Source organism: Glossina fuscipes, unplaced genomic scaffold (genome assembly GCF_014805625.2).
Source record: "Glossina fuscipes isolate IAEA_lab_2018 unplaced genomic scaffold, Yale_Gfus_2 61, whole genome shotgun sequence".
Lineage (NCBI taxonomy): Eukaryota > Metazoa > Arthropoda > Insecta > Diptera > Glossinidae > Glossina > Glossina fuscipes.
The window spans coordinates 4,426,308-4,453,550 of record NW_023998433.1 but is presented as its reverse complement, the minus strand read 5'-3'; the positions used below and the strand labels follow the sequence as shown (position 1 = coordinate 4,453,550).

Here is a 27,243-nt window from a genome sequence, read left to right as displayed (position 1 = left end):
AAAGAGAGGTACATGCATATGTTAAATATATAAATACTTGAACAAATGAATGTATTCCACATAGCTTACGTAACGCAAGGATATGTAAAGTTGATCGCACTGTTTTTTTAGATAAAAATTCATTTTTTCAGATGAACATTTATTCGTCTACACGCACATCTATTCAACTAGATTTCGGTAATGGGACACAGAGTATTAAGCGAAGAATTACACTTCGTTTCCGTTAAGATTTGCAAATTTTTCTTTTCTTTCTACGTTTTATAAGTCCGAATGCAAGTATCTCTCCTTCTTGTCCAAAGATCCTTTTAGTATTCTTAATTACTTTACATCATATAAGTGAAAATGCTCACCACCAGGGCTCCAAACCTTGCCTATGGTAATTTGAGCCCTTTGTTTCTTTTTATTTGCCCTGCTAAATAACTCAATATGTTTTAAAGGGAGAAAATGACTGCTGTCTATTAATTCAAAAAAAAAAAAAAAAAAAAAATCTCTATTTAAAATAAAATATCTCGCTATTCTTACCAAAACCTTCGTAGAATCTCCTGCTGATAATATATCTTTCGTGGTTGTGTTCATTATTGCTTTCTCTTTCTTCATTTGCTTTGTTTAACCCTTTCCAATACTTTTTTTATTCCGCTTGGTCGATACACAATACATACTAATGCTGGCGTGATTAAAATTTGGGTCAAAGTTCAAAGTATGTGTGTGATATGCTACTTATAAATCATTATTCTGAAACAATTTATGGATAGTGGGTAATTAAAAACAAAAACGGAAAAAATATAAATACATAAGCATTATGTTCATTTAAAAATAAATTTAATGAAAGTAGCGTAAGTGCACTTTGGCTTTTGCCATTTATGTCAAACATAATGTAACTTCATTGGATTTTCACAATTTCCCATTTCATTTGTAAGTAAAAGTGAATTTATTAAAACTCCATTAACTGAAAGCATGTCTTCTGCAAAGAAAAAACTTTGTTAAATGAAAAAAAAAATAACATTTCGAAAGTCTCAATAGCAGGAGCAAAAGCAGAAATAGAAGCAGAAACAGGAACAGCAGCAGAGGGAGAGGGAACGAAAATGTCGAGCTTATTACATAAACTAGTAAAGAATTGAGTTATACTAAGTTCATGACTCCGTTTAAATCATTCCGGAGATTCATATTAATTATAAAAAATCTTCGCAGTTTGTCGATTGTTCGTCGCTGTTGAGACTTTCGCGGCAGCTGAATTTAAAACCAAATTTTTGGAGATTGTGCCACGTCCATGATCTTGGTTTAATTTTATTAACCAAATTATTTAAATTAATTATTAATTAAATAAATTTATTAAACAAATTTCAAAATAAACGTAATCTACAGAGCAACGCAGCTTACTCTTATAAAAATGAAAACAAGAACTATGTACTCAAGACTCAAGTATATTTACTATTGGCCAGTTGACTTATCTCCAAAGAAGAGCAAATTCATTGATTTTGATGTGTCTCCAAGGCAATGGATTAGACATTTCTGGTTTGTTCAATTACTAACATGAGTTACGTAGTAAAATCACCGCAGTTGTCAAATTATTCATATTGAGTACTCGTTAATGTTTTTGTGCTGATCGATTTTGCAGAAAATTAAATATTCGTTTTACACTCATTACCTGCAGAATGCAGGTATATACATTTCGTCAAAGCGTTTGCAACTACTAAGCCTCAGATACCTTAGAAAGTCTATATATGGTTGATCAGTATCGGTTTTAGTGTCTGTCTGTAATGTGTGTAGTAAACATACTCTTGATCGCTAAAAACGAAAGTATAACCTTTGAATTTAGCGAAACCATTGGAGATTTTTGCATATATATATATAAGTTATATATAAGTTAAATAAAGCGTTATTTGAGAAGTGGTCGAAAAAGTGGTCCGATCCCACACATTTCCAACACCGTTCGTTCTTAAGTCAAAGCACGTCAGTGTATCGAATTTCATCAAAATGTCTCCAAAATCACGATCTGTAGGCTAATCAAAACGAATTCGACGGACAGATAAATAAACTCAAACCAGTTCGGAATTTCATTGGGAGTCGATCCGTATAGTATGCCGACTCCTTCTTTTAGGTAATGAAATCATCCGGACAAACCATCTTTATCTCATCGGTATCTTTATATCACAATCGGTATAGGCTATAATCAGATCACATATGCAAGCGAAAATCGTTGCAAATAACCGCAAATGCCTTATAAGATTTTGGTTAAAAACCGGCTTGGTCCGCCTCTAAAGAAATGTGCAATAGACAGGAAAATATTATCTCACGATCTAATTTCACACATCATATTAAGACGCCAGGCGGTAAAAATTCTTAAGCGAATATAACATTGTTAGATGTTTACTACCATGTTTGTAAACAGGTTAAGCACATTTTTATCGATTTAATATTGGGAATGCGAATATGATTGCGCCCTTTTCCAAAGAGAGAACGCAAAAACTACTATAGAATGCTACATAAAGCTGTACATTTTCCATTTGAAAGTATCGTAAGTTTACTTTTCCTGCTTAATTCAAATAATAATGTTGTTAAATATTTATGGATGATAAAGACCGAGTGCGCTGCATGATGTAGCGTAGGCGAACCAATAATATCGACCATATTGCTGAATATCTAATACGGATCCATTTGCAGAAGCAACCAAACGGAACTATCGCTAGGGAAAACTACTAGCAATCACTGGGGCGGTTGGGACGAAAAACGGACACACAATGCTTAAAGTCATGATATCATTTTCAATTTTCAGTACAAAGAAATTCAGTTCCGTATCGCAAAATTCTATCAAAAAATATTTACAGTTTTCAATATTCTACCTTCTCCGTTATTATCAACAGGCATTACTTTTTTCGATTGGTTTCCGATGACTTATTGTTTATTATGACGTTACTCCAGTATGGACTCTTATGCGGATAGGGACAAAAGATCACCTAATTTACACTCTGCATAAAAGGTATAGAAAGTAATGGATATTATCCGACAAGGCGCTGAACAAATAAACCTGCAACATTTTTTGTTATACTATGTAGCCATGTGCAGCAACGAAAAATTCTATTCCCATCTACATAAGCTTTCCGTATAATTTGTACTTCCAGATGTTACAAGTATGGTGACCAAAGAAGAAAGTCTTTCTGACTATTCTGCTTTATTTTATTATTTATATAAAAACAGATGCTTGAAGTAACTATGTCAGTAAAGTTTTGTAATATGAAAAAAATATATATTAAGTTAAATATGAAGCGATTATAAACTTTGTAAACAGATAATATTAATAAGTTCCTATTCGTAACATTAAAAAAGAAAATGACGCAATAGAGGCACCATGAATTCCATGCTGCTTCCAAGATATTCGACATTCAATTCAGATGACAGAAACGGGCGAAACGGGCAAAGGAAGACGGTTTGAGTGGCTGGATTGCATTATGATTATGCTACTATATATAATATCTACTTCTGTCTGGCATAAGCGCTTTGACTTTCGATCGGAAAATGCTTGCCGGATGTCGAGAGATAGCGTTGGCAAAAAGTTTACATCTCCAACTGGGATGATAGGATAACAGTATGGGAACGGATAGGTACAAGTGCTGTCCTTTTGTCTGGTTATGAAATAAATGTTTTTTTATTTTCGATTTGCAATAAAAATTAAACGCTACGGAAAACGGAAAAGGGGGAAATTAGAGGAGGAGATTCAAGAGATTGTAAACGCAGACACAAGGTGTCTATATAGTCTATCTCTAGTCATGACGGATTTAGCCGACGATAGGGTAGTCTGCAATGTGATAAAATCACAACATGGCGTTGACAGTATGTATACTAATTTAGCTGGGCCCCAATGTCCTATATTAGTATGCAATTATTCGTTACGTAGTAAGTAAATACAGTTGCAGACAAAGGGGAAGACCGCACCTACTATCACCTATCTCTACACTTGAAACTGCTTTTTGAATTTACACCATCCGAACTTGCCCGTTATCTAAACTTATGCTCAATATTTTAAAATGAAGTTCATTAAGTTAAAATTGAGGCAGCGTATGTTTTAGGTAATCTTTTTATTAACTTACAGACTGTCCTTCATGAACCTAACTAAAGGAACAACTGTGACCGTTCGTAATCCCTATACCATTACCATATTGGTACCTTTGACCACAATTAAGTGCCTATGTATATTAAAACACATCAAAACTACACAGACTATTCCAGAGAGGTAATAGCACAAAATGGAATGGTTGCATGATACGTACTTATTTTCCAATTAGGAGATGTATTAGAGTCAAACTTTACGAATAGTATGTGTTTTCCTCTATTCAATATTTGGAATTTGGAAATCGAAAACGAAATTTGGATGCGGAAAGCAATATCCTGCGCCTAAGTCACGCTCAGTTTACATTTGAATTTTCATGAGAATATTTAATGAGAAATGCATGAACAAAAACACAACGCTTGTTCCAGCTTTACTTTAACGAAGTACGTTCTATAATTTCTTAAAATCACTTCACTCTACAGTAACACTATAAAATTGTATCTTAATATAGTTAACCACTTTACTGTCAAATTTGGAATATATATGAGATATATACCCAGTATACAATTTGCAAATGCCACCGTCTACATTTAGTGTCATATGAGTAAAGTAAAAAAGCAAATATATGTGTGTTTTACATTTCAATTAAGGAGCTATCAATGAAAACATTCTGTGTAGAAGAATAAAGTGAAAAGAAACGTTCGATTATTTTAATGCTTTTAGCTTTTAAAAGCAATTATGTGCTAAAATTAGTAACAAAACGAGAAAGTAGCAAAATAAAGAAAATAATTCATGCGAGTTGTTCCACCATTTGAATATATAAGTGAAATACGAGAATTATTGCATAATTGATTGAAAAACAAAGTTGAAACTAAAGAGTTAAGAATTTACTTTTCTTTTAGCGTTAATAGTATACCGACAGAGGGACGCATATCGATGTTGTTGTTCCAAACACCCCCCTCATAGGAATTACACTGTACTGTTGATCGAAACCATTTAGTACAAAAGCATAACGCATTAAAAAAAAAATTAATATTATACAAAAAAATTGTTTCTTAGTACAATAGTTTTAAGTTGGCACTTAAGGTTTAAGCGCTATTTGCAACCGCAAATATTAAATATAAACACTTGACATACATGCAAACACCCATATACACACACATAAGTGCCTTTTTAACCATATGGGATTTCAGCTGTTAAACTCTTTACAGCTTAAACATTTAGAATTTCGAATTACAAAAAAAAAAAAACTTTACGTGAAACGAAAAAAATGGAAAGGAAGAGGAATAACGAGAAAAGACCTAAAGTAAAATCATTTTGATATTTCAAAAGAAGAAAAAGCAAGCATCAACATTAGATTTATCTTATGGTGAATCTGGGATATTTATCGTCTTTTTTACATGTATTCGATTGATGATGTTTACTCTTACACAATAGAACCATCGAACCATCGTATGTTACTAATACGAAGATACAGAGAAATTATTCAGTTTTTCGTTAGTACACTGTGTGGGTTTGTCGGCGGACCGATAACGATTATTTGCTTATACGTTACCATTTATAGCATTTATAAGTGAAAGATCTCAAAAATTGACGTCATGGTGGGCCAACAATACTCATCAGCGTAGGTAATTATCGAAGAATTACAAAGCTCTGTACCAATTGACTGCAGAAAATATCTTATGAAATTTTCTCTTCAAACTCCTTAAGTGCAATTACAAATAAACTATGCTCGCTTCAAAGCTTTCTTCGTGAATATAAATTACGAATGGTTTACTCTACGTTTCGCCTTTGTATCTGTACTTCTGTAAATTTGCACGTTCAAAAGCACACGATAGGTCTATTTAACTAACTCAGTATAAAATTTGGGTACTTAGGTATTAACGCCACCTCACCAAAAATATTAATAATAAAACTTTTTTTAAAACTTTAAAAGGTTGCTTTTTATTGGTTTTTTAATGGAATTTTTGCTGCAGTGGCGTTAAAACGTCAGTACCGGAATTTGATGCTGATCGAAAATTTAAATATTTTACACGCAGCGGTGAGTACCTCAAATATTGCGATGCATACATAAGTATCATATATGTATATATTACGTAACGAAATTAATTTAGTTCCAGTTGTAGATTTTTTCTCTGATAATTTCACTTCGCTCTCTGTAGCGGATGCGTTCTATACAAACTTAGTCCATTCAGTGATTTTGATGAAGCATGCAAATGCCAAGTTTGAAATTTATATTTGACTTTCGATTAGTTGCAACCAAAACGAGACATATAAGGCAGGACAATGAACATATGCAAGTGATTCACTAGATAGATTTAAGAACAGGAATTTTCTTAAAAACGCCTAAAAGGGTGAATTGGAAGCAGTAAAAAGGGAAGGATAAGTGTTGAAGCATTTTCACAAGTAGTTTGAATTTACTTAAATCGTTTTAAAATTTTCAACACGTTGGAAATGCTTTCTTACACAATTCGTATTTCTATGAAATTTTCTTAAATCCCTTCAAACACTATACATTGGAAACAATTTAGACATAATCATATTGCGCCGCTGTATAAAACATATTTTTATTTCAATCTATGGCTTGATCTGCGAAGAGTCCTTTTTTTATGAAAAACGAAAAGGACAATGATTGACGTTGAATGACGAAACGTCATTCAATTTTACCATGCCGCCCTAGGGAACCAATTTATAAAACTTTAAATAGTTGCTTGAAACGCTTTAAATGCTTAGTTGCTTGAAACGCTTCAAAGCTTATTAGGCGTTAAAAATCGAATATGCAGCAGAGCAATGATTAACGTTTAGAATGAAGTTTGGAATTGCTGAAATTATATTTAAACTGCCTTGAGAGGACGATCGAGACAGAATGATCTTGAATAATATTTATCTTATTTCCGTTATTCATTTCTTTTTGAGATTCATGCACTGTAACATGACCAAACTCTATCTTTTTATTTTCCATTTTGGATGTTGACCATGTGTAAAAAATAGTGTAAACGAACTTGTGATTAACGACTCATTTGGATATCTTTTAGTTAGTGATATGATTACAAATGAAACCCCAGGACAAGCAAAAGTGAACACAATCGTAATGAACTTTTTCTATTACGCAACGTACAGTTATCTATGATAAGGTATACCATTTACATCCAATTCCAATTATTTGACACTAAATGTCATACTTGTAACTTGAGATCGGTATGCATTCCCACAAACTGATGGGAGATTTTGAAGGAGGATCAAAGGAAAAAAAACCCTCTAATTTTTAAAAATTCTCAAATCGTAGCTTGTGTATGAAAGTCTAATAAATTCTATAGAGTAGTTGCCGTTCAAAATTTTTCTACGAACCTGTGTCAGACATTCTGATAGTTGAAAAATTTTTATTCAACCGCGTTTGTAAACCGAAAACATTATTCTATTTGACATACATAAATGTCAAAGTATATTAGTAACTAATAACTATTCACCTATGCTAGTATCTTGAAAAGCAGACAAAGACCTAGAAGAACAAAATGAAGGGGAATACGCCGCCAACTTTTATCAAAAGTAAAATATAATAACAAGTATACTCAATTTCGCCTACACTCATAAAGATGCACTTCGCATACAACCAAGCTCTATAAAGTAGATAAGTATGTCTTCTTCACTTTCAGGGCTTTTTTTGTTTGATGTCGAAAGAATCAAAGAAAACTTAATGGTTATAAAATTGTGTACGTTTCTCTTTAACGCTATGCTCCTCCATTGAAGACGTAAATGTAATATATTTTAATGTTTAATAATTCTTGAAAATTATATATAATATTATTAATTAATCGATTTTGATCGATTATACAACTCAAATATTTTTAATTGTTGCATTTAGAACGACACAATAGGTAGATGCAAAGAAAAGGGATGATAATTATAAAAAATTAATTACGGTTACTATAAATGGATAAAAATGAAATATTCGGTTTAATCCTAAAGCAAACAAAACAACAGTGTTTGTTAAGGTAGGTAAAGTCCTCAACTTCCTACGTCCTATGACACATGGTCGGACATATTTTGATTGACGTTCCGTGACTGTTTACATAATTCGTTTAAACCATATAAGCAGAGACAGACGTCAAAAGAAATTTAATCGCAATGGCCCTTAGTTACTCACCGATTTAAAAAATAATATTAGCCTGCGTGCACTAGAAAACTGATCTTTTATAGCCACAACGGAAGGATGAGGTTATATTTATTTTGTCAAAACTTTTCCAACAACCAGAAGAAAATTTCAGAAACCTGACAAAGAATATATATTCTTGATTGGCATGAAATTCAAAGCATATCGTCTATCCCTTCATTACAAACATTCTTCTAGCCGCGTCAGTGAAGCTATGGGCTTCACATTTGCCAGAAACATTACAAGTTATTATTGAAAATGGGTCAAGTCTATTAACCGACACGCCTCAAGATGTCTCTGTTATCAGAAGGACGAAAAATAAGTTTTTTGTTCATTACTCGCAAATTACGACAGATAAATCCACAAAAATATCGAAATATATTTTATGGACCTTTCAATAGTACCTGTAAAAAACCGACCACGCTTGCCCAATAACTTCAAAACCTTTATAAAGCCCAAACACAAGCTTCTATCCTATTCTATACAATATTCTAGCGTATACATTCTTGTAGAAGCCGGAATGCACAATGGCATGTCCATCCGTTGATCTGTCTGTCTGGCCATTTGTGTAACATCTGCGCTAAAAAGTCTACGTAAACCAAGAACACCTGTGCTTTCTGGTTTTTGAGCCCATTGCTCACAATTGCTGCAATATACCCACCACAATAACCTTCCTATATAATATAATACTATCCTAGAAAAGTCAAAAACTCATGCCCACCCAATATTATGCAGTATAAGTTTCTCTAAAGTCTTTTGTAAGATAGAGGTGATGGGTATAAAAGATTCGGTCACAGCCGAAAATATTAAAAAATGACAAACTATTTGGTATCTAGTTGTTTATAAGTTGAGAAAAATGTCTTAAGGTACATAATAAAATGGTTAAAATTTTTCAAAAATAAAATAGAGAGGAGAGAAGTTCGCAAAATAACCCTTTTTCAACGTACCACCGAAGGTTATAATTGTATACATAGAAAAACGAGCCACAATTTTTTTGAAAATATGATTCGAAACTTTGTAAGTATTGTGAGATTTTTTCAAACGTTATGTCAATTCGAAGTTATTTTTTTATTCCATTTCTTAAGAAAAAATTGATCTACAATCCGTCAAATTTTATTTTATCCAAAAAGTCCCACGATGCTCACAAAAGATTCTCATTTGCAGGTGCAGTAAATTGAAGGAGTACGTGGTACATAAACCTCGTAAAAGATTTAAAGTTTCAGTTTACAAAAATTTTCGTTCTAACTCTCTCTAAACTACGATTGCTTGGACCATAAAATTGGTTTAAAGGCTTTAAACCCTTTTAGAAGTTTGGTAAGGTTGTGTTTAAATTTGTTTTCACCAACAATTCATTGCTGCACTTACCAATGCATCCAGTGATCTCAAAACATTTGAAACGATAGGCCAAGTTGGAAAAATTTACTTTTTGAATCAATTAAAATTTCAAACCGTCGATAACTCGCTTTTCGTATCATCGTTAAATATTTAAACCACTAATCCAGGAAAAAAAATAAAACATCACAATATGCATTGTTTGGTTGTGCACAATTGTTGCACATTAAAGAATGTGACTGAAAGGAATCGAAAATTTCAAACTAATCAATAAGGCAACCAGCATCTCATGCTCACTTTTACTTGTTATGAGCAAAACGAGATACTTAATGTGCCCATCGAATTCACTGCCAGATATGAAAACAAAAAAGAAGAAATGATTTCTATGTTTGTGATTTCGCTTTTTAAAAATTTTAACCAAAATCTATTATAATTATCTCTATTTGGCATATTTAAGAATCAAAGTGAATTCTAAGAGAAAACAATTTATTTTTTAAATAAGAATAACAGGAACAGTCACCTGCAGACACATGTCATTGCACATCTTTTAAACAACCATCATTGCTATCGATATAGACAAACAATAATTTTTTTCCATTCATTTGTCTATGATTCAAACTCTGTATCGCTTGCGTTGCTATCAATTTTTCTGAATGAATTAGGCTGCAGAAAAGAAGCATATCGGTGATATTCATGAATTTCTCAACGACAATGGCAAAGCCAAAGACGTTTCACAGATTTTATTTTTAGATATTATATATAAATAAATATTACGTATGTTTTTACGTTATTAATTAACAATAATAATTTTTATTTGACAATTCAATTATACAATAATAATCAATATTATAATTAACATATGATGAGCCAGTAAAAGTGTTGACTCCCATTCGCCATAGTCGTGACCAACCGTAATATAACGATGTAGATAACATAACTATATCGTACAATATAAGAAATAAAGCCAAGATACAGCTGTGATTTCTAGATTGTAGAAGACTTTTATAGTTAATTTCAACCTAATAATCATTTTGATACGGAGCGATAACGAATTGTATAACTTCACAGTGTTGATGACAATAAGTACTCGTGGTCATTTAGGATTAAATTCATTGCCGTTCAAATTTCGCAAACAGAATCTTCACTTGTAGATACCTTGGTATTTCGGTTCGGATAAACTTGTAGAGACAAACTAGATATCTGATACTAAAATATGTCGGAACAACGTAACTAGATACCCGTTGTGAAAACTGTGGTATCCTATCACGTCTGCGGTTATTGGCAGAATTGTTTACGACAACTTGCAACTTTTTGTTAGAAAAACTATGTTATTTTCCATAAGCACCATTTGATTTAGTCAGTCTTAATTTGACAAAATTGGAAGAACAAGAGAGCCTTTTAAAGTATTATGAGCACATCGCTCTGAATTTAACATTTCCATCAGCGTTCAAGCCATAGTTGACTTTGAAACCAACGTTTGTGACTGCACTACCCGATTGAAAATTTCCATCTGCCATTTTAACAGGTGGTAAGAAATGGCAATAGTTTCTTTGAAGGAAATATAATTCTCTTTCTTTTTAATCGTTTTGTTATTTTAATAGGTATGCATATGCGGTAAATAAATTTATCCAGCTCCTAGGACAACAAAAAATCCTTTCACTTTTCAAATGATGCATTGTCTATTTTGCTTTGCATTTAAATTTTCTAGGTGGAGAGACAATACAACTAACAAATATTATACTTAAACACACAAATAAAAAAAAAAGCAAAAACAATCATCAACACGTAGTTTGTCAAGCGAGAGTTAAATTAGCGATTTGGGTTACAAACGCAATGATACGTTATTCCGTTTTTCGGGTTAATACGTCCCAGGTGATGAGCACAATCAGAAACCGTGTTACCATATTATTTGATAAGAAAAAAATAAAGCAATCAATGTAAATATAAACAAAGACATATGCTTTGAGAATTAAAATTAAAGAAATCAAAGTAAATGCAAACAACAAATATATGAAAAACAACGATAAGAAAATTAACGTAACAACAATTTAACTTTTTGCTTGATCAACGAACAAAATAGGTATAAAAGAAGGAGAATGGTGGATCCTACTGACGCAACAAAACACAGCGAAAGAATGGTGTAGTTGTTTTGAGATGACAAATATGTTTTGAATTGGAAATAAATCGTTTATAGTAACGAGTATTTTTTTAATAGTTTTTATATAAAAACAAAAAAAAAGTTTAAATAAACGCAATAAATATTAGTTAAGTGATTTGTATTGACATTATTTCTTCTTGTGAATTTTGTTTTTTTATTTGTATGTATGCAGGCACTACCATATGTTTTGCGTATTGCCATAAAGCTATGTAAAAAGGCGGCAAAGTTAAAGCCACATCCCCAAAACAAGTATAGCGCACCGTTATATTAGAGTACAGCTAACTATTGTACCTGAAAACTATTGTCAAACCAACCTAGTCACAACGGCATCAGCCTACGCAATAGATGCTGGCTATTAAAAAAAAATTTTATACATTATATAAATATTTATCCACAACTTTAAAGGCATATGTACTGTTAATTTATTGTATTAATAAATTTCTAGCGAAAAAAGCAGAAATCAACATCAACTGCCAAACCATGTCATACCACGCTGGCGAATGATGTACGTGATTTCAATTATGTGCTTGGTCTTGTACACTGTACAAGCGTATTCACAAAAGTAGAAGAAAATGTATCATTTCCAGAAGAGTTAATATATAGGTATGTTTGTTATTATTGCGGTAAATTTAGTTTGTCAATTGCAGCGCTGTTTTGTCTTTTTCACAAAGATTTTAAGTAAAGATTATTTTATTTACTTTCTGAATATCTTTTCGTTGCACTCTTTCTAATTTTTGTATTCGTCACGAAAGAATAATTAAAAAATAATATTTTCAATGTGTTTGCAATGGCAGATATTTGGTAATTCCGTGAAGAGGTGTCGAACAAATTCCGCTTTGTACGCACAAATGCCTAGCTCATCCGTCTGGCTATCGCTATCACAATGTGTTGAAACTTACAAAATCGTCAAGATTGCGACAAAAAAGCGAACTTGACATATTCCTCCATAGCTTAATCTCCTTGATATAATTTGAAAATGTCGATGATACGCCTACTAATACTGTGTTGAAATGAAGTAAAGAAAAAGAGAAAAAAAAACAAAAATTTCAAAATTGAAACATTAACTTTTAACCGAGTTGAAGCCCATATATTTATAAGAGACTTTCAAATATTTATCGATTTTGTTGAGACACTAAGGTGCTCATACATAACTTCTTCTTACTTCTCTCATCTTGATAACTCAACGAAACATATAAACAAAATATTTCGTCCATATTCAGATATTTCACACATCCATACACAGAGGTTGATAATGCATTTTTTTTATTTTGACAATTTACTAACTTTCTTACAGAAAAAGTATTGAAAAGTATTAACTTTTTATCTACTTTATTACTCTATCAATACTACTACTCTTACTACTTACTCACTACTTACCAACTAAATGGATTTTTATCTAAGAAATTTTTGTCATCCTTTCTTGTTTTTTTTTTTCTCTTATACTTTTTATAAAATTTTTCAAAGTTGTGCGTTGACAGCAAATATGTGCTTATGTTTTATGTATACATCGGTTTGTGTTCATTTGTGAGAAACTTTTTTCTTTATTTTTCTTCCTTTAAAAGTTTATAGAGGAATTTCTTAACGCATATATATATATTTCCTTTTACGATTTTAGATAAAGATAAGAGAATATTTTTGTAATATTTTATGTTTTATTATTATTATTATTATTATAATTATAGACTAACGAAATAAATTCTTAGAATAAAAAGAAAAAGAAGACATTGAGCATTAGCAACACATCCTATCGGTTCTCTTTTAGAAGAGAACATTAGATATTACACCCAAGAGTTTTAATAAAGTAATATATTGTATTGATACAGCATTCTGTAGCTGATTTTAAGATGCCCCTAGGATTTGTTGCTCCAAATGCAATAATTCTAGCAAAGGAAAAGTTAAGGCAGTCACAAAGAATGTGTTTTATAGTGAGAATTTGTCCACAATTGCAGATTGGGGAAAGAGACTTCTTTAAGGTCAATTAGTGAGTTGCAATTATATGGCCAAGGCGAATTTTTGAAAATATTTTGGACTTGATTTTCTCAAAGTTTGTTGGATTTAAAGGTGGAATTATTTGAGGGTTAATAGAAGAGTAATGTTGATAGTATTGTAGATTTCCTTCCATAACATTCTTCTTAACTTTTCTGCTAATGTATCTTTGAAGACCCAGCTTTTCCATGACATCATCCATAATTAGAGGTGCATAAGCAGCATACTTCGCCGCTCGATCAACTTGCTCATTTCCCAACAAATCGATATAACTTGCTACCTAAAGCATTTTAATTTTATCGCCAGATGTTGTTATGAGATTCCTTAATTTGTTGATGGTGCTCCATTTCGAAGTCGAAGCATTCCGTATAGCTTTTAATATAGACAAACAATCAGCAACAATTTTGTGAAATATGTGATTGAAAAGAACCTGTCCTGAAGTATCTATCACTGCACAAGCTTAGCAACTTGTTCTAAGTGCTTGGTAATACACCGGTTTAAGGGTGTTGATATAAGATTTACAGCTATTGCCATAAATTATCAAACCATAGTCAATCTTGCTTAAGACAAGCATTTTGGTAAGATAAGCAATATTGTTAATGTGCGCATGTCTGTTCCAAGCAGCGTATTATATGAAACTCACCCTAGTTAATATGGAATTTTTTAACAGAAGACATTGTGTTTTCCAACGATATGTGTTGGAAAACGTGAGCCCGAAAAGGCGTGACAGAAAGAGGAGATTCTTGTGGAATGCCATTCATTAGCGGAAAAGAATCAGAGAAATGATTGTTAACTCTAACTTAAAACCGCCCATGCGACATAAGTCATTTAATGTAGTTGTAGAATTTGGGTCCAACGCTCCACGACTTCGTGGGGCTTAATATAACATGAAGACCCTTCAGAAATTGCTTTCTTTGTAAAATAACCGATATGTAAAAGAGCGTCGATGCAGCTTCTACCCCGCTTGAAACCTACTTGCTGTTTTGTAATCATGTTCGTGGACTCAAGAAACCAAGATAATCTAGATGCCATAATCTTTCCCAATAGTTCGGAGAGGCAGGATAAAAGAGAGATTGGGCGATAATCCCAAGCGATGGAGACATTTTTAAACTTTGGAATTGGAACAACTACTGGCAGTTTTCACATGTAGGGAATGTAACCACTCGAAAACGCCGTATTACATAGTTCTTTTTTCTTGAACTAGACAGAGCACTGATCATTTGTTACGAGATGCGATCTAGACCAGGTCTCCTCCTCTTCGATATGGAGAGACAAGTTTCAAGTTCTAAAGTAGATAGATAGATAGATTTTCCAGGAACATGGCACATCTGTCAATAGCATTCGAAAGAGAAATTGGTTTTCTTATTTTCGATGAAGGCATTGGATGAGTTGCTGTCAAAAGAGTATTCGTACCACACTTTTCCAAAATAATTAGAAATCTCATCTATGTCAATTAAGGTTCCATTGGGAGTGAAGATGGAAGAAGTTTCGTTCGAGTTTGAAGTCCCACTGAGTCTGACAACTTTCACTGATGTGTTTCTATGAATTCCTTTCGAAGAAAGGTCCAAACTGAGTGCCTTTGATTTCGTAATTCGAAAGTAATCACTATTATGTAGATCATCAGAAATAAACCAGGAAAGCGGAGGAAGAAGTGGTGGAGAGCAACATGTTAAATTAGCAATATGCAAAAAAGTGTGATGAGTTAAAAAATGCTTTGGTTTTCCATGATTTAAAAGGTAGAGATTACTTTCAATGAAAGCCTTTTCTAAAACAGTACCACGCTTATTGCTCCCCGCGACCCCGCAGGGGGGGAATACGGAGTATAAATTATAAAGCTCTTGCTGAGAAAACAATTGCCAAGGTGGGATATAGAGCGAAAACTGTAAATTTTTTGTTTAAGGTTATTTGTATCGCTACGGCTTGTATGTTTGAACTTAAACTTTGGCGTTTGTAAGCTATACTTTATTTTATAAAAACACCAACCCCTTGTTTCATGAACTCCTGCATTCATCAAGTATCCAGTATATGATTTGGGTGAAATAGAATTGAAAGAACTTCTACAATGGGTCTCTTGAATGAATATAAAGGTTGGACTAAAACCACTTATGAGCGTACGGAGTTCATCAAAATTATTGATAAGTTCCTTAATGTTCCATTGCAGAATTTTAAAAAATCTATTTAATTGTAGTGACAAGAAAACGGAGTGATAGGTAGGTTATGTTGACATGTCAGTGTCTCCGTCTAAAATGTCGCTATAGGAATTTTGCGGGAATAATTCATTTCTACTAGCAGAATAATCGGTACTTAGGTTTAAAATGGAAGTTTTTATAGTATTTTTTCTGATACTATCAATCGTCTTTTTGCTATTTTCTTAATTTTACCACGTTACTTACTAGCATCAAATAGCCAAATATGTCCTATTTGTAAGTAACATTTTTCATATTTCAATTAGTCATTATAAAATGTGATTTTATCAAGTTATTAATTTACTATAAAGGCGAGTGTGTTAACGACGTTTTATCCAGAAAGAGACCTTTGCTTCTTTACATACAAATTATATCAATTTACATAACATTTTAAGAAAATCAAGATGGTCATGAAGAAACGAATGACGAAAAGTTGAGTGGAATGTTGTGACAGTCTAGGCGCTGTATGCCGTATTGGCAAATGGTATGCCTTTATCAGCTCTCCCACCCGCCACCGCCATGCCCTCTCCCATTCTCTTTCTTTGTTGCTTTCATTGCTTTTTTCTCTCTCTCTTTCTAATCCTTCTTGTTACATTATTAATTGTGTGTATACTAAGGTAAATTAAGCTTAATAATAAGGTCAATAAATTGGTTATCGTCAAAAAATCGAAAATAAATTGAAATTTAATTAAAACTGAATAATTCTTAAGAAAAGCGTTATTTTCTTATTTAACTTACTTTGACTTGAAACAGTTCTTTACTTCATAGAATGAACGGCCTTTCACACGGCCTTTCTACAAAGTATTAAATATAACAATTCTACGGGACACAAAATAAAGTGTAGATTTACTTAACACGTAGCAAGCAAATCAAAAATCTTTATGAATAAATTTTGGTTAAAGGAAAAGTTGGATCATTCAAAAATGTAGTCAAAAATCATCACAAATACTTACTTAGATTACCGATACAAACAAAATAAATTTAAAAAGCAATAACGAAAAATACCGGCCGGTATTTAGCAATTTATTGATTTTTTTCTTTTCCGTACACTATGGAGACTATATGTGAGCAACCCGGTGACTGAATGTACGATTCTCTCAATACATAAATGCGAAATGCACAATAAACAGATATACATAGGCCAGCATATAAATACATACGCTGTATGCAGAGTACGCTCATAAAAAATATGAATACGTAATCAACTATACTACAACAACAATAGCCGCATTAGCCGAATAATTGGGAATATTTTTACTACTACAATTACTATTATGTAAAGTAAAATTTCTACTAGTACTACAACGTCAACAACATCAACAACATCATCAACATCATCATTACCATCATCATCATTATTATTGAATTTGTTTGGTTAAAACACAATCGATTAATATACTTAAAAAGCAAAAGTAAAAGAAAACCGTATATACGAAGAGAAACATGTACTACAATTAAGTATATGAATAAGAGTAATTATATATTATGAAGTAGGTTTACTCGCACATATCGTATAAATACTACACAGACAGAGGGACACATAATATTCATAAAAATATTTCGTAAGCCGACTATGAAAGATGTCATTCACTATAAGTCCTTAAAAGCAAAAACCAAACATATACATATGTATTTTAAGAATTGTAGTAAAAATTTTGCCAATTTTTGCCAATTTGTTTCGTAGGAACGATTTCTGCTCTGAGGCGTCATTGCCACATGCAAATTTAATCTATATCTTATATATATATGTACATACATATGATGATAGCAATATGTGCCTTTTTCTTTGTATATGTGCGTCAATGGATTGACCGAGTAACTGCACAAGCCGCACATGCGAAATCCGTATCGACATCCGATTGAATTTACATCTGTTTTCAGTACATATGAGCAGACGGACACATTTTTAATATATAAACATAGGGGAAGAGATGTACGCTGTAAATAATAATTTGTGTATATACCTATACGTAAACGCTTAGAGAAATAACAAAAAACGGAAATTTACACTAACGCACACATACGCATATTTTATACCCATTTACGCACATATGTATCTTGATGTGTTATCGTTTAATGAGTGATCTGCGTAAATAAGATACATTGCAGTCAGGCGTCGATGCATGGATGGATATACATGTGCATACGTATCTCGTATAACACATGTGACCGGCTGAGTTTTAAGATACGAAACAGTCAGGCAAATATTTATATATATATTTATAGCAGAAACGACACTGACCGATAAATGCACTATGCAGATCTACATGCGTACGTTTGTAGTTAATGTTTTCTACATAAGGGTATATGTCTGCATACCTGTTTTGTTTATTTGTGTATGACCCAATCAATGAATTCCTGTAGCTCAACTCATTTATTTTCAAAAAGGTAAACGTAGTTTGATATCAAGCGAAACGGTTAAGGAACAATGAAAGGGGAACAGAAAATAGGACTTATATTCTGTGAAAAAGTGAAATGAAAACTTTTTTACTTCTTCACAAAAATTCCGATGTTGATGCTAGTAATCAACAAGTTATAGATCTTTTAATATTCAGCACCTATATGGAGTTATGGCAAAAACTGTGCAAACTTCACTTTTCTGCGAAGAAAGGATTCGATATGTACCTTACCACAGTTCATTGATAGTGTAACTGCTACAACATTTTCTTCAAACGTCTGTAATTTTTAACCACTCACGTTGCTTTTAACACATCTTTCACTTTCTTTTTTCTATACCATATATAAAACAAGATCTATTTCTCTTCCAATAATATCTCAAAAAATCTGTTGCTTTGTCTGTCTAGCATTATCTATCGTCTTGCTAGACCAAGAATTTATAAAACTGTGATCGATTTTGATGAGGCTAATCTGCTCGGCCTCGCATCAGCTTTAAATAAAAAGCAGACGCTACAAATGAAAATGCTTAAGAAGGCAACATCAACTACATTAACATTAATTCAATTCAACTTTCAATTTTTCAAGTTCAATTTTTAGTTTTTAATATTTTTATGCCATATAAAGTTTTGTTGACCTGTAAATAGAGCAGTGATATTCATTTGAACGGCATTATTTGCAACAAATGGTTTGAGTTTACATGTTTATTTTCTATATCTCTTTATAACAACCCATAAATTTGTAAACTTTCAAGCTATTATGAATGATAAAATTAATACATGCGATGACGCTAAGTATAACTAACTTGTACGAACATTAAAAATATTTTATGAAAAATTTGTCCATTGCATTTCAATGAAATATATTTGCCGATTTTTTCAAAATAAATAACAGATTTCGAAACTTTATTACCAAGCAATTTTTTGGTATAAACTTCTATGGACAGACTTCCGTGAATTATTAGAGTTCGGCTACACACATTTAATATTTTGTAAAGTTTTAAAAATTTTGTAAAATGTGAAAATCAAAAAGTTTTCACAAATTCTTACTAATCTCTTTTCAGACAGTAGCAGGTTAGTTGATGTGAGCGTTTATAGCAAAGACAAAAGAAAAACAGTATTTGTTCAAAAATTATACGAATTCAATAATCCATACACGGGCCTTATTAATATTATAGTCTAAGCAATTCTCCTGTTTTTATACACTGCAGCACTCTTGGTACAGGGGTATATTAAATTTGTGTATATAACACTCACAAGGGCGTGAAATAGACTCACCTTCACTCTTAAATAGATCTAAGCTTGTGTCTCTATCTGTATATCTTGTTTTCTTTGGTTCAACATGCAAGCCGCAATTTTGTACATATTTTGATGTAATTTGATACATTGACCTGTTTTGGTCCAACGAACCGTTATTTTAAAAAGTCTTTATATGAATAACTGTCGGATGGTGAAAGGTATTTAACGGCTGGCTATGGTTTTTACTTACTTTCAATATGTATTCAATTGGTCCACGATGTTTTCAATTTTTCAATTTTTTCAATTTTTAACTAACGAAAAAAGAAGAAGAAACTAAACATACAGATCGATGCACATGAAGAACACAACTTGCCCTACTCAATACATATACTTCTGCAATAAAAGCGGTATCATTTAAAAGTCACACTGCGATGATATAATATTCTGGATGATATATATTCTGGATGGTATTGTGACTGTTTTTCTCTACAGGGAGTTCAGTAAAATATTCTAAAAAAAAAAAAAAAGTAAGAAAAGTCTTCAGTAACACACATTTCCATTGAACAGTAATAATATGGGGATATATTGAATATATTTGAAATATGCTAGTTATTCTTATTGAATATGATGTTAAAAAAGTATCGGGAGTAACGGAAAATTAATAAGTATTACACTTTATCAAAAAGTTATATACGGCTTTTTTTCAAATTATTAAATTTAAGCAGCACTCTATACCACCGAAACATTTATTTCAAATGCAAGGTGAAATTAAGTTGGTTGGTTCCTTCAAATTTTCTTTTTTAACATTAGCACAAATCAATTGACATCATAATATCAATTACGGGAAAAGTAAGCCAGATCCATTCGGAATCATTACATTAACCAAATTCTAACAAATTAATTCATCACCAATGGAATAAGGGAATTGTCTTTTACGTCTTATTCAGCTAATTTCTATAAAGACAAGGAATTCGAGACGAAATTTATATTTATAAATCTAGCAGTTCTCCAATTAATCACTTTTGTGTTTATGAAGCACATGTTAAACAAGCTTTTTCTAGCACACCATTCTCGCTATATTTTAGACCCAGTGTTTTCTTGTCACTTAAATACTTAGAGTAGCAAAAATTATATTCAAACGATATTACGATTGGGAAAAGAGCAGAACAAGTTTCTAACAATTGCCTACTTCAGAATACTGTGAATAGTGTGCAACTTTTACCGGATAACAACTTGTAAAATCAACATGGACATTTATCACATATCTGTAAAAGTTGAATGCGAACATGATCCAAACACTGGATTAATGTGTAACGAACAAAATTATTTTGCACGTTTTTCCTATATCTGCTTAAATTAATGAATTATTCCTATTATTAGCAATATTATGGAAAACGAACTTTCTTAAAGAGTTGACGTTTAGACCATAAGCCAGTTTATAATTTTCGCTAGTTCTGTTCTTCTTTTACATCTTACATAAAATAACGCATCAAAATTTTTTTATTATTATTTTATAATTTTTTTATTATTATTATTCGTTCGTGAATGACCAAAATGAACAAAGCAAGTTTTTAGTTTCCAATTTCAAATTAATTTGCAAAATATGAAAAAAAAGATTGAGATAAATTTCGGTGAATTTATTGACTGCTTAGTTCAGTGACGTGATGTTTATTCATATGCATTATAATTTGAAAGTTCTCTTTAACCTTTAGTCCTAACTTTCCAAGTTTGCCTTACAACCGCTTTCTTTAATTAATAGCTAATATGTTTTACTTTTGTATTATGTTGCTATTAGCATTTTCGCTCTTTGCAAGTCGAAAAATCGATATTGTCTTGTATTGTAAAGCTGCAGGTCAAATGTAAAATACGGTTATTCAAAATAAAGATTTAATTACAATAACAGTATTACAGTGAATTTTAGTTAGAAACAAAACGAAAAGCCGCGCGAAACAATGGAGGTTTTGAAAATAACCTACAATTGCTTAGTTTAGAATGGAATGGTCTCATGTTAATTAAAAGTGTGCTATGGCAAACATATTTCATAAATAGCGCACTTTTCAAACGCGTTTTACAATTTTTTTTTATTATTAAAGTGATTTTCTTAAAGTTTCTTAAGCAGCTTTCAGAAAACTGAAGGAAGTCTAATTGCCTGCTCCTGGGCTGGCGTTATTTGTCATTCAATTCTTCGTATTATTTTCATACACTGAAGTATGGCTTACATGTATATTTACGTACGCACCTTTGCACGTTCTAGTGTACTTGACAAAAAAGGCAGATTCTGCGGAAGAATACGCCCCTTATATGTGGCACGACAGAAAAACAAAATTCAGGCAATTTTTGCTTTAAAGTCTACAGACTAAAACGCGCTTAATATTACTTGCAAGTTGACTTTTCTTAGAAATGTGTTCCTGTTTCGTCTTGCACGTGTTTGATAATTTTATTCCGCACGGGATGTTTTCACCTATTTTGGAAATCAATCAAATTTTGCGAAGTGGTTTGCTCTAGATTTCGGTTTTCGCCTCCTATTCAAATTTGTGAAAACACTATCGTGATTTTGAATGTCATTGAAAAAAAAAAAAGATTGAGCAGGTATATGCTCAGAAGCATCAAATTGAATTCATAACATGAAGCGAACTTGGAATGTCAATTGTTCTCTCGTATTACAGGTAAGCCGCCTTAATATAGAAATTGCGGTTAATAACCCATAAGGTGACAAGCACAATAAAGTTTCACTTGGTTTCAATAGCTTTTAAGTAAGCATATTTTACTCATCCCATGAAATGCAGAACCTTGTGACCACCTTTCTCAATTTTGGATTTTATTCAATGTTCCACTTTATTGCCTTTCAATATTTTTCTGAGGGTACATAAGCCGCCCATAGCGTGCGATTATTTTCAACAGCATTTTTCTTCAAAATAATGCTCTTTTTTTACTGAAGTGAAGATAGCCCCCCAAGATAACCCACATTTTATGGTTCATGTCTTCACTAGAATTGTCTTTGCTCAGCTAGAATTTATTGCGAAATAAACAACAATAAAGTAAAATAAATATTAAAATTAAATAATCTTAGCAAACGTGCACATATGAAACATACTAAGCCGCTAACCGCGTACACAAAACCAATAATGCTTAGTTATTGCTAGAAAATCTCATGCAAAAGTACCTTACAAATACTGAAAGAATGCAATGTTAAAATCATGTTTAGACTATAGATTTTGGATATGACGTGAAAAATGCTAAAACCTATCAGAAAAAGCTGATTTCATTACCCTGGTTAGGAGACATCACCTCGAAATTCGCCAAAAACCGGCTATCTCCATGCACCCAAGACACTAAATTAATGATAAAAAATTTTTAAGAAATAAGCCATGCGCAGTTTTTTGATATGTCTTAAAGGACGCTAAAACCTATCAGAAAAACTTAACTTCATTATCCCGGATAGGGTCTATCACCTCGAAATTCGCCAAAAGCCGGCTCTCGCCATATACCCAAAACACTAAATTTGTGATAAAAAAAAGTGATATTGACAATAAGTTTATGTGTTTATTATGCGCAAAATATATAAAGTACGAAGATTAATTTCTGGACAGCGGAAAAAATAGTATATAGGCCTGAAATATTTTTGCCGTAGCATATATTCTATTAACCTATAGAATATTTTCAACGATATTATACGCGATTCATATTTAGAAGAATGACGACAACTCAGTACCAAACATATAACTTCTTAAGCAAGTGTATGGATAAATGCGTTACTATTGCAAATATATCCGCGTAATGTATGATCTTAACGTGCTTAATACGTGCTGAAAAAAGACAAAAACATTATGTGTATAAAATCAAACATTTCATTAGCGAATGAAACAAAAACATTATGTATATAAGTTCGAACAATTCATTAGCAACATTATTGCAACATTTTGCCTTTACGGACTTGTGTATAGAGAGGACCGGTTTTTGGCGAATTCCGAAATGATGGACCCTATCCAGGGTAATGAAGTTAGGTTTTTCTGATAGGTTTTAGCGTGCTTTAAGGCATATCAAAGAACTGCGCATGGCTTATTTCTTGAAAATTTTTTATCACTAATTTAGTGTTTTGGGTATATGGAGAGAGCCGGTTTTTGGCTAATTTCGAAGTGATGGACCCTATACAGGGTAATGAAGTTAGGTTTTTCTGATAGGTTTTAGCGTCCTTTAAGACATATCAAAAAACACATGTCATATTTCTTAAAAATTTTTTATACACACTTTATATATTGCAATTTTTCGCCAACACTACACATGCACTGTATGGTAAATAAAAGAAAAATTTGTTTTTTAGTTTTTTATAACATTTCTGTATAATTCCTTATTTCATTTATGCTTGTATTTCTATTTTTGTTTAGTTTTTCTAATAGTTTTGTATTGTTCAGTTATCAATTACCTTAGCAAAGGTGGTTACCCAAGAGTGAAGATAGCCCACATTTTTGTCTTTACTAAAATGTGGGCTACGTACAGTGGGCTAACTTCACTTCAGTCTTTTTTTAATCGAAACTTGAACATTTTTCTAAGCTGTAGTAAGTAAAAACATTTGTATTTAACTTAAGGCGAATCTTTGACGTTCGGTACTTCGCACAAATGAATAAAAAAATGTGAAGAGCAAGTCCAGTAAAACACTATCATTTTTGATATGAATGAAAAAATGTTAATCTTTTGCAACAAAAATTGAATATATACTATCCTAAAAATTAACGTCAATGGCGCAAAATAACATACACGTCAACTTCCGCATATTCGTGCTATGTAAATAAATTTAAAAAAAAATGTCATCCATTCTACTAACTGATAAATTCTTTGGAGGGAAATATATAAAAGCAATACGCGTGCATCTAGAAAAGTCGACTAATCGGATTTAAAAACACAATCAAAATGTTCCAATTTCTTTTATTTAAAATTTTTTCATTAAATCTTACTAGGATATTTATATGTTTTATTTGTTGTCAACGCCGTTTACTTTATCATTTCTTGCATATTAATGCTGGTCTTTATGTAGTTTTTTGTTCATTATTCATAATTTTTCTCCATTTGTATTTTCTGTTTTGTTGTACACAGTCTATTGCATTTTACCCACATGCATACATGCCCATAGGCATATATGAAAGTCTATATATGTAAAGACGAGATAAATATGATTTAATGAAACATCAAAAACTCATAACACAAGAGTTATAAATACATAGTACACATAAACAATTTACATGTGTGAGGTAGTTATATACATCCATTACTCTACTTGAACAACTCAATTTATTCTGTCCAATACGCTCTCACTCAGTACACTGAAAGGATACATAAACGGGGCATATACATGTATATATATAGGCCGAAACATTCAAAGAAGAATATGAATAGGGAATAATTCAAAAACAAAGCCGGTAAAATATGCAAAATTCTAATTAAGAAAATGATAATTTCAATAACTTACATGGATTTTCAAGGGTAAACTTTGTAATCCTTAGAGAGTTAACAATATATTTATGTTATTATGTTATTTCTTAAATGTATTTTTATAAAAGCAGATAGAATTGTATGTTTTTAGCCATTTTGTTTAGGAATTTTTAAAATTTCACACGCCTACAAAACGCGCTTAGACACGTTAAACACAACCTCACTCATCTACGTTCTTTCAACAACAGTTGAAACAGTTGAACAATTAACCAAGAAATAGGCAAAGAGAGAAAAAAAGAAAGAGACAGAGAAAGATGAAATATGAGAGAACAAGTTTTATTAGAACTGCATGAAATTGTGATGTTACGGTAAAATACTGCAAAATTATTCCTATAGGAATATACCGTTATCTATCACTTCTACATTTGTATATGTACTGCTGCAACCCAACAAATATTGTAATAAATAGGATAATATAGTATATGTACGTGTATTGTACAGTTGGCGTTGTATATTCTTATTATTAAAAATAAGGAACAAGTCTCTGGTGCGTAACTTCTTGTCAATTTGTTTTGCCTTTAGTATTGTCGTCTTATTTTGTTATTTTTCAAATAGTTTTTTTTTTTTGTTATTATTACAGTATGGCTTTACGCAAGTGGGCGCTACTGCAGTCTTCTTCAAAGACAATGAATTATATATTTCCACTCTATTTCTACTACTATTTCCTCTCCCTATTCTACTTGGGTTTGATGAACACTGAACACAAGAAAACAATGCTTTCTTGCTCTCTTGTCTCAATATTCGTATGTGAGAAAAAGAACGAAAATAGCACGAGAAAAAAATTCAACTTCACCTTATAAGAAATGCAAAGTATCAAGTGAGCAATCTATTATAATTCATTCTCTCTGGTTGCATATAGTATCTCGTTATCTTTGCTATCTAATGTACTATTTTTGCACACCTTTCGATTCTTTTAGAAGGCTTTGTTTTACTTTTCACTCACTTCTTATAATCTTCTCTGTCTCTCTCTTACTAACTCTCCGTATATTTCTTTTCTCAATTATTGTAATCTTCTCTTTCAATGTTTTTCTTTTTCATTATGTTCGATAATAATATTAATCCTTCTTTTGTTTTCTTCACCTTTTGGCTTTTTTTTCTACTTTTAAGAGTGTGGTCCTACTAAATTTCCCGCTTTAAACAATCGCACGCGACCAACTTCAGCTTCACACAGCAACTGAATTTTATTCAGTCAAAATTTCGCAAGGATGAAGGATGCTAAGTTGACTGGCACGCACACATGTGCACGCAAGTTATAGTAAAATCTGCAAATTGGCTTTGTGTTAATTCGTACTGCTTTCATTCATTCTGTTCCGCATTATTTACAGCGGATGCTGTGTGGATGCTGTTAACGACAACTTAACAGCATCTATGTGGATGCTGTTAACAACAACTTAACAGCATCCACACTAATGACAACTTATTCCCAACTAGTTGGATTTTGTAGAAAAAGTCAATTTTTCTTATTTAGAAAATGACTACGCTAGAAATGAAAGAATGAAGATGTGAAATAATTGCACCACCAACTTGTATGTGATAACAGTTTCAAAGTATTGCAAAAAACTACTCCTTCATAATAATTCTTTTTCAAATTTTGGTCCAAGAGATCTGCTGTTTTTGGCAAGAATTTCTCAAATGTATTTTATGTGCTTTCTTTCGAATAATTCATGGATTACAGAATGAATGACTTTTCTTTTTACTTTATATGACAAGAACATTTCTCATTAGGAATAATTGAAAATCAAGAAAACGGAAGTAAGGCAAAGATTATTGTTTATGAAACGTTGCTGTACAAACCATTTCTTTTCCCGAAAATGTCTGCGTAATAATCTATTAAAAACCCCCTATGATCTTTCTTTCATGAGATGGTCGAAATTGATTGGATTCTTTCACTGTTTTTTATGGTATTTACTTTGAAATTTGTGCAATAAAAAAATGTTTGTAAATGTTTTCTACGTGAAAAGGTATAAGCATTCGCGTAGAGACGTCCATTTTTCGATTCAAAAGCATCTCGCTGGTCGTGTCTTTCTAATCTTGAAAAACATGTATAACTGCCCATAGAGGAAAACGCCCCATAAACATTTTCAAAAGAGTTCTTCAAATGGTTCCTTACGGCAAAGTTAATACCGGTGTGTGTATATACTATGTCTCCTAGCTTAACTTTAACAATTTGTGTTGTTCGCGTAATACTACTTTGGTTATTAACCGTAAAAATAGGATTATGTTTTTTGTTTGTAGACCTTTTCTATTAGTTGTCAAATACATTTTCT

The 27,243-nt window shown here is 31.9% G+C and overlaps 1 protein-coding gene across 3 annotated transcripts in view; it reads right to left on the bottom strand.

Moving 5' to 3' along the window:
- The window catches only part of LOC119638018 (Down syndrome cell adhesion molecule-like protein Dscam2), a 128,407-nt gene extending 102,308 nt beyond the window's left edge, over positions 1-26,099 (bottom strand). The window contains exons 1-2 of one of the 3 annotated variants that reach the window (XM_038034559.1): positions 26,057-26,099; positions 24,954-25,144 (exon numbers count right to left, since the gene is read on the bottom strand). The gene's annotated coding sequence lies outside the window, so the exon portion shown is untranslated. Of the gene's footprint in view, positions 1-24,953; positions 25,145-25,769; positions 25,940-26,056 lie in introns of those variants that run through there. The other 2 variants (XM_038034558.1, XM_038034560.1) reach the window with 2 other exon arrangements.
- Positions 26,100-27,243: the final 1,144 nt, after the last annotated feature.